Source organism: Primulina tabacum, chromosome 9 (assembly GCF_025594145.1).
Source record: "Primulina tabacum isolate GXHZ01 chromosome 9, ASM2559414v2, whole genome shotgun sequence".
In the NCBI taxonomy this organism is placed as follows: domain Eukaryota; kingdom Viridiplantae; phylum Streptophyta; class Magnoliopsida; order Lamiales; family Gesneriaceae; genus Primulina; species Primulina tabacum.
In genome coordinates, this window is record NC_134558.1 from 22,804,275 (window position 1) to 22,813,233 (window position 8,959).

The 8,959-nt window shown below is 31.7% G+C and overlaps 1 non-coding gene across 1 annotated transcript; it reads left to right on the top strand.

Moving 5' to 3' along the window:
* Positions 1 to 8,396: 8,396 nt before the first annotated feature.
* LOC142504679 (small nucleolar RNA R71) lies at positions 8,397 to 8,507 on the top strand. Its single transcript, XR_012804304.1, has one exon. It is a non-coding gene; the product is annotated as a small nucleolar RNA R71 (small nucleolar RNA).
* Positions 8,508 to 8,959: the final 452 nt, after the last annotated feature.

Below are 8,959 nucleotides of genomic sequence, written 5' to 3' on the forward strand. Positions count from 1 at the left end.
CCCTGTGGCTACCACTCTGTTTGTTCTGATCTGTCCGATTTGACTGCTTATAGGAATGAACTGTAGGAGTCTGGCGATTCTGGTGATATGTCTGTCTCGATGATCCCCCACTCTGAGATATATCACTGCCACGATTTGGACACACTCGAGCATAGTGTCCCACCTGGTTACACAAATGGCAAGCTCCCGAAACTCCTCTACACTGATCAGTATAATGTCTACCACCCCACTGACCACAAGTCGGGCCTGAATAACCAGTGCTCTGAACTGAACCAGACTGTCTCGATCCACTAGAACTCGAAAAATTACTTCCATGCCTCTTAAATTGTTTGCCTCTAGCCTTGAACTGCTCTCTTATGTTGCCACTGTTACCGCCAGTATTACCCTGTCTGAACTGTGGTTGTTGGGGTCTCTGCGAATATTGAGAACCTCTCTACCTAATGATTCCAGTTTCAGCTCCCTTGGCTCAATCAAGAGCCTCAGCAAAAGTGTTAGGCCTTCCAGTATTAACCAGGGTAAATATATCAGGATTAAGACCATTTATGAAATGATCGGCCTTAGCTTCTTCATCGGATGCTACATGAGGAGCAAATCTCAGTAAATTCGAGAACTTGGCAACATAGTCCTCAATATTCAGATTTCCCTACTTTAAATTTGCAAACTCGGCTCCCCTATCTTTCCTATAAGAGGTAGGAAAGAAAAGCAGATAAAATTCAGATTTAAAAATATCATAGGTAACAATCGTACCTCGAACCTCTAAAGCTTTCTTGGTCATTATCCACCAACTCTTAGCAACATCCAATAACTGATGAACAACTAATTTGATTCTACGATCATCTGGATACTCAAGAGATTCAAATAATTGATCCATATTCTCCAACCAGTTCTCACACTCTAATGCAATCTCGGTACCTTTCAACATCGGTGGGTGCCCTAGACTGAAATCTGGCTAACAATATCTCCATCGGAGTTGGAGTTATATCCATCTGAGTATGAGTAGCACTGCCTTGATCTTGTGCCACTGGTATGTTCTATCTAGGTCTACCACGACCTCTACCTCGAGTAGCCATGTCTGATATACAATAGATCAACACATATAAAATTTCAATATCTTAATCATCTCAATCTTGTATCAATCATCTCTGGCTCTCGAGACTCAACAATCTCAAAAATCTCAAATAAAGCTCAACAATATAATATCTCAATTATAATCATGTATTTCACATTATGGTACAATGATAATGCTAGCAAATATATCTCATGATCAAGCAATTCGAACTGACTCGATCTACCCTGTTCCCAAATATCTTACGCTCTGATACCACCTAATGTGGGGGCCCGGGTCCGATATCTAATACTAATAATTATAATTGTAACAAACCAAATGATTTAGTAAATACATAATTTGTGGTTCAAAAATTCACATAAACATCGCCAAATAATTTAATGGTCTCAAATGTTTGAAATATAATTTTCAACATGCCAACAAAAAGTAGTGAACCAAAGAAATCCAAACATCATCACATAGCTCCTAAGACCCGAGAATCCCACTCTAACTCGTATTTCCTCGCCTGGAGCTGGACTCTGGCATCCCAAACCTCGCCTCACCTACCGTCAAGCACATGAAAACAAGAGGTAGCCCACGTGCTGGTGAGTATAAACCCAGTATGATACAATCAATAACATGTGAGAATTAAAATTTCAAATATCTCATATAAAATTCATAAAGATGCAATATAATGCAATGCATGATCAGAAGCTGTGGGCTATCAATAAATCTCAAGATCAAGTGAATCATCTGGTCATAGGGTACCCAAGGGAATAGAATCACCCAGCAACATCCACCGACTCATCCGCTCGGGATGGTGTGCTGTGTTCTACCATCCCAGGACTATGGTGCGCCTATAGAGAGTGTTCAGGCCATAGCAGCGACCTCCGCATACACTATACCAACTCAACTATAGCCCCATACGTCCAACAAATCAATAAATCAAGGCGACCTCCGCCATATCAAATCTGAATCAAAAAGTGGCTCAATATGCAATGTAATGATGCTAATCAATATCATCATTTCGATATGATAATCAACTCATCTCAATACAACAATCATCATTAAATCACCAATAGTTCATCGAGCCATAGAGTTTTCAATTTAAAATAAAAATGATACTTTTACCTCGTATGTTACCGACCGTAACATACCTTTCAAATATTACCAAAAGAAGATCGAAATGTGTAGGTGAGAAGTCTTGAACCTTTGAATTCTACTATAACTCAAGAACTTTGATCATCTATCAAAACAGAGTAGTTTCTGTTCAAAATTCATAATTAATTCAATACTGTTTCGAATCAAGATCCGTAAATTTCTTAACCGTAATATGTCATAAAAACATTTATTGAATCATTTTATCAAACACATGACATGCGTGCTAAAGAGTTAGCTCCTTTACTTTGCTCTTACCTTCAATTTCATTTCTTTTCAAAATATCAATACATACAATAGTAATATCATCAATCATTATATTAACAACTTTACCTCAACACTCAAACCAAACAACACATTGTTTTCCCTTCAATCACTAAACCAAGGAAATAAGCTTTCTTACCTTGCTTATACACTCTTGAGGAGAAGAACTTCTAATCTCCAAGCAAATATTAAGGTTTCAATCAAAGATTAATGTCTTGGAAGAAATTGGATTGAAGGAGAATGAAGTACCCTAGCTCTAAACCAATGGAGAGAAAAGAAGGAGAAGGAAAATGAGTAAAAAAATTGATCCCATTCGATTTTATGCCTTACCAAACACCAAAACACGTTTTCTTAACTTGCTGGGCGCTCGGGCGGACATCTTTTTCCGCTCGGGCGCGGAACTCTCGGCCATAAATATAAATTTTTGAACAAGGCCCGCCCGGGCAGAAATCGTTTTCCGCTCGAGCGCGCTCTGCGCACAGCTACGTCAAAGACTGCTTCCGAAACGCCTCTTCCCTTCAGAATTGGGAAAAGTGGTAAACAGGAAAGTTGTAGCTCTATGTCTTGGCTTGCATCTCCAATTAGCCTCATGTCATTTGGAGGTCTAAGTAAAAAGTTATGCTCAATCTCCCAACATATGTCATTGTAGGAACGACGATACGCACGACACACTTCGGAGCGCTTTTGGCTCGTCTTCCTTAATGATTTGAACAAAACTCAAAACTGGAAAGTTATGGCCTTATGTCTTATCTTTCTAATGGATGGCCTCACATCAAATGGATCAATATACAAAACATTATGCTAAAAACCACAACTACTGCCATATTTTTCATACCGTTTCTGCACTTCCATTACCTATTTAGCTCAAATTCCACCTTTGATTCTACCCCTCCATTATCTATTCCATTCTATAACATTCATTACCATTCATACCATAACGTAAAGCCAAGAACCATCACAACTACCTGCCACATTTTTTTAAAATTCGGGCATTACACATCATCAACTTTATTCGCTCACATCTAGCTTTATATTTTTTTTTCAGCGCATTATCAGGTAAACAAGCAAAATATTTACGAAGATTCATAATACACTCATCCATATTTTTTTAAAATTATTATTATTATTATAATATATATTTCAATTATTTTGGGAAAACTGAAGAAACCGACTTAAACAGTCACGGAGTACCGTTATCCGCCACTTAACCGGGAAATGAACTAGAATCTGCAAAAAAAAATTGAAAATATCAAACAACTATTGTGGATCATATAAAGGCATAAACTCATCATTAAGAATTTCATTTTCTATAAAAGTCTTAAGTCTTTGCCCATTAACTTTAAACACGTCATTATTTTTAGGATTTTCAATATCAACAGCACCATGAGGATAAACAAATTTAACTATAAATGGTCCTGACCACCTCGATCTTAGTTTTCCTGAAAATAAATGCAAACGAGAATTATAAAGTAGAACTTTTTGTCCAATTTCAAATGACTTTCTCATAATATTTTTATCATGAAAGGCTTTAGTTTTATCTTTATAAATCTTTGAATTTTCATATGCATCATTTCTTAATTCTTCAAGTTTATTTAATTGCAATTTTCTTAATTTAGATGCATCATCTAAATTAATATTAAATTCTTTAATTACTCAATAAGCTTTATGTTCAAGTTCAGCCGGTAAATGACAATGCTTATCAAAAACTAACCTATATGGTGACATCCCTAATGATGTTTTAAATGTAGTTCTATATGCCCATAATGCATCAATTAATCTTAAAGACCAATCTTTCGATTTGGATTAACTGTTTTTTATAAAATTTGTTTGATTTCTCTATTTGCAAGTTCAACTTGACCATTACTTTGAAGATGATATGGGGTAGATACTTTTTGTGTAATGTCATATTTTCTTAACAAAGAAGAAAATGATTTATTTATAAAATGACTTCCCACATCACTAATTATTGCCCTAGGTATTCCAAATCGGCTAAAAATATTTTCTTTTAAAAATTTTATAACAACTTTATGATCATTAGTTGTACATGCAATTGCTTCAAACCATTTTGAAACGTAATCAACAGCGACTAAAATCTAGGTAAATCCAAAAGATAATGAAAATGGACCCATAAAATCTATCTCCCAACTATCAAATATTTCAATAATTATGATTGGATTTAAAGGTATCATATTTAGTTTTGAAATTGATCCCATCTTCTGACAGTTTCCACAAGATTTTCAAAATAAATGCATATCTTTGAATAAAGACGGCCAATAAAATCCACATTGTAAGATTTTTGTAGTTGTTTTATTGGATGAAAAATGACCTCCACATGCTTCAGAATGACAAAATTTAATAACATTACTTACTTCATTGTCGGGTATGCATCGTCGAAAAATTTGGTCAGAACAATACTTAAACAAGTAAGGATCATCCCAATAAAATTTTTTAACTTCTATCAAGAATTTATTCTTATCCTGTGAATTCCAATGAGAAGGCATTTTATTAGTCACAAGAAAATTTACAATGCTAGCAAACCATGGCATAATAGTAGCATAAAACAACTGATCATCTGGAAAATTTTCATTTATTGGTATTTCATTATGAGATGATTCAGTCATTATTCTACATAATTGATCGGCTACGACATTTTCTTTTCCTTTTTTAACTTTAATTATAATATCAAATTCTTGTAACAATAAAATCCATCGTATTAATCTTGGCTTAGCATCTTGTTTATTTGATAAATATTTTACGGCAGAATGATCAATGTAAACAATAGTAGTAGAACTAATTAAGTAAGATAGAAACTTATCTAATGCAAATACTACTGAAAGTAATTATTTTTCAGTAGTTGAATAATTTATTTGGGCACTATTTAAGGTTCTACTAGCATAATAGATTGCATAAGGTTTTCCTTCTTTTCTTTGTCCTAACACAGGCTCCTATAGCAGAATCACTTGCATCACACATTAATTCAAATGGTAAAGACCAATCTGGAGGTTGTAAAATAGGTGATGTAACTAAAAGATTAATAATTTTTTTAAAAGCATTTTCACATTTTTGAGTTCATTCAAATTGTGTATCTTTTGTTAAAAGATTTGAAATTGGTTTAGCTATTATACTGAAATTTTTTATAAACCTTCTATAAAATCCTGCATGACCCAAGAATGATCGAACTTCTTTGACCGTTTTTGGTGATGTTAAATTAGCAATAACATCAACTTTGGCTTTATCAACTTCAATTCCTTTTTCAGATATCACATGTCCTAAAACAATCCCAGATTTAACCATATAATGACATTTTTTCCGATTTCAAACAAGATTTTTTTCTTCACATCTTTTTAATACTTCTTCTAGGTTTTTAAGACAATTTTTAAATGAGTTTCCAAAAATAGTTATATCATCCATAAAAACTTCTACAAATTCTTCAATCATATCACTGAAAAAACATGCATCTTTGAAAAGTAGCCGGAGCATTACATAAACCAAATGGCATTCTTTTAAATGCAAAAGTTCCAAAAGGGCAAGTGAAAGTAGTTTTTTCTTGATCTTCTATTGATATAGGTATTTGATAATACCCCAAATACCCATCAAGAAAACAATAATAAGAATTACCTGCTACTTTTTCTAGAATTTGATCTAAAAATAGTAGTGGGAAATGATCTTTTCTAGTTGCATCATTTAATTTTCTATAATCAATACACATACGCCAACTAGATGGAATCCTTGCTTGTAATAACTCTCCCTTTTCATTTTTTATAATAGTGATGCCTAACTTTTTAGGTACTACTTGTGTTGGACTTACCCATTTACTATCTGATATTGGATAGATAATTCCAGCATCTAATAGTTTTAATACTTCATTCTTAACAACTTCCTTCATATGTGGATTTAACCTTCTTTGTGGTTGTTGATATATTTGAGCATTTTCTTCCAAGTGAATTCTATGTGTGCAAATTAAAGGATTTATACTTTTTATATCTTTCAAAGTCCATCCAATTGCATTTTTATATTTTTTAAGTAAGTTGATTAAATCTTCTTCTTGATTTGGTAAAAGAGTGGAAAAAATTACAACAGGGAATGTTTTATTTTCACCAAGAAATACATATTTCAATTCTAATGGTAAAACTTTTAATTCAAGTTTTGTATTATCATCTTCTTTAAAATTATTTTCAGACTCAAAACATTCAATTGAAAAAACTTCAGATTGTTGATTTTCTTCTTGTATATTTTCTTCCACAATTGTTTCTATTTCATTATCATATTCATTTTCATTTATACTTGGTTTTTTATATAAATTGAACACATTAAGTTATAGAGTCATATTTCCAAAAGACAATTTCATTATTCCATTTCGACAATTAATTAAAACATTTGAAGTTGCTAGAAATGGTCGTCCCAATATTACTGGAATTTCATTATGTACTTCTATTGGTTGTGTATCCAAAACAATAAAATCTACAGGATTTTTGAATTTATCAACTTGAACCAACACATCTTCTACAATACCTCTAGGTATTTTGATTGACATATCCGTCATTAAGAGAGTAACAGAAGTGGGTTTTAATTCTCCTAAATTAAGTTTTTCATAAATTGAATAAAGAAGTAAATTCACACTTACTCCCAAATCTAACAAAGCTTTTTAAATTTTATTTTCTCCAATAATACATGGAATTGTTGGACAACCAGGATCTTTATATTTTAAACTAGAATTGTTTTGAAGAATAAAACTTACTTGTTCAGCCAAGAATGCTTTCTTCTTCACATGCAATTTTCTCTTCATAGTACATAAGTCTTTTAAAAATTTTTCATAGGAAGGTACTTGTTTAATAGCATCTAATAATTGAATATTTATCTTTACTTGTTTAAAAACTTCATAGATATCATAATCACTTTTTTGTTTTTTATGATTTGTTAATACATGAAGAAATGGTGGAGGTTTATTTGACTCATTTACTATTTCAGATGATTTATCATTTACCATATTATTCTTAGAATTTAAAGTATCATCATTCTCAAAAGTATCAGGATTATCATCCTTACTCTTTGAATTTAAATGATCCTTGTTTTCATTACTATATGGATCATTAACTATTTTACCACTTCTAAGGGTAATAACAGATTTTATTTGATCAATTTTTCATTTTTTAATTCTTGATTTTGATTTTTAGGATTAGGTTGAGATGGAAATTTTCTTTTTTCATGAATATTAAGTGCAGATGCAAATTTTGTAAGAGTTTCTTTCAAATCACTCATAGATTGACTGTTTTGAATATTGATAGACTCTTGCTTTTGGATAAATGCATGAATTACATCTTCAAAGTTTTTTCTTGGAGGTGTAACATAAGGAATATAACATTGATGATTTTGGTTATTTTGAAAATATTGTTTTGAAGGTTGTGCATTATTATTATTCCTCCAACTAAAATTAGGATGATTTTTCCATCCAGGATTATATGATGGTGAAAAAGGATCTAGTATTGGTTTTTTTATAATTGTTAACATAATTTGCTTGTTCATGGAAACATTCTTTAAATGAAGGTAATGTTGGACAATCTTTTGTAGAATGATCATGTGTATCACATATATGACAAACAATTTCTTGAATACTTTTTAATTGACCACTATTTTTCATTTCTAATTACTTAATTTTTCTTGCTAAAGATGCAAGTTTAGATTGAATATCTATATCATCTTTAAGATTATAGATACCACCCTCATTTGTTGAATTATTGATTTTAGTTGTTGGTGGTTCTATTGTGCCTATATTATCACGATTTTGAGCATTTTCTGCTAATGAATCCAAATACTCCATAGCTTCATTTGGGTTTTATCTTCAAAAGTTTCATTACACATGAATTCTATCATTTGCCTATCTTTAGGTATAAGACCTTCATAAAAGTGAGAAACTATTCTCCATGTTTCAAAACCATGATGTGGGCATGTATTAAGTAATTCTTTATATCTATCCCAACATTGATAAAATGTTTCTCCTTGTTTTTGAGAAAAAGTTGTAATTTGTCTTTTAAAAGAGTTTGTTATATGGGAAGGGAAAAACTTTTTGAGAAATTGTTGTTACATTTCTTCCAATTATCTTATTGAACTTGATCTTAAATTTTGTAGCCATGTTTTAGCTTTATCTTTTAAAGAAAAAGGGAAAAGCATTAATCGAACTATATCCATGCTACAATTTTGATCATTATAAGTGTTACAAACTTCCTCAAATTCCCTTAGATACAAATATGAATTTTCAGAATCTAAGCCATGAAAATTTTGTGAAAGTTGAATAATTTGAGGTTTAAAGTTGAAATTATATGTATTAGGAGGAAAAACTAAACAAGATGGGGCACTAGTTCTAATAGGATTCATATGGTGCCTAAGTGTTCTTAATTGATCAAGTTCTTGATTATTATTATTATTATTATTATTATTATTATTATTATTATTATCATCATCATTATCTTGATTATTTGAAGTATCATCCATGTT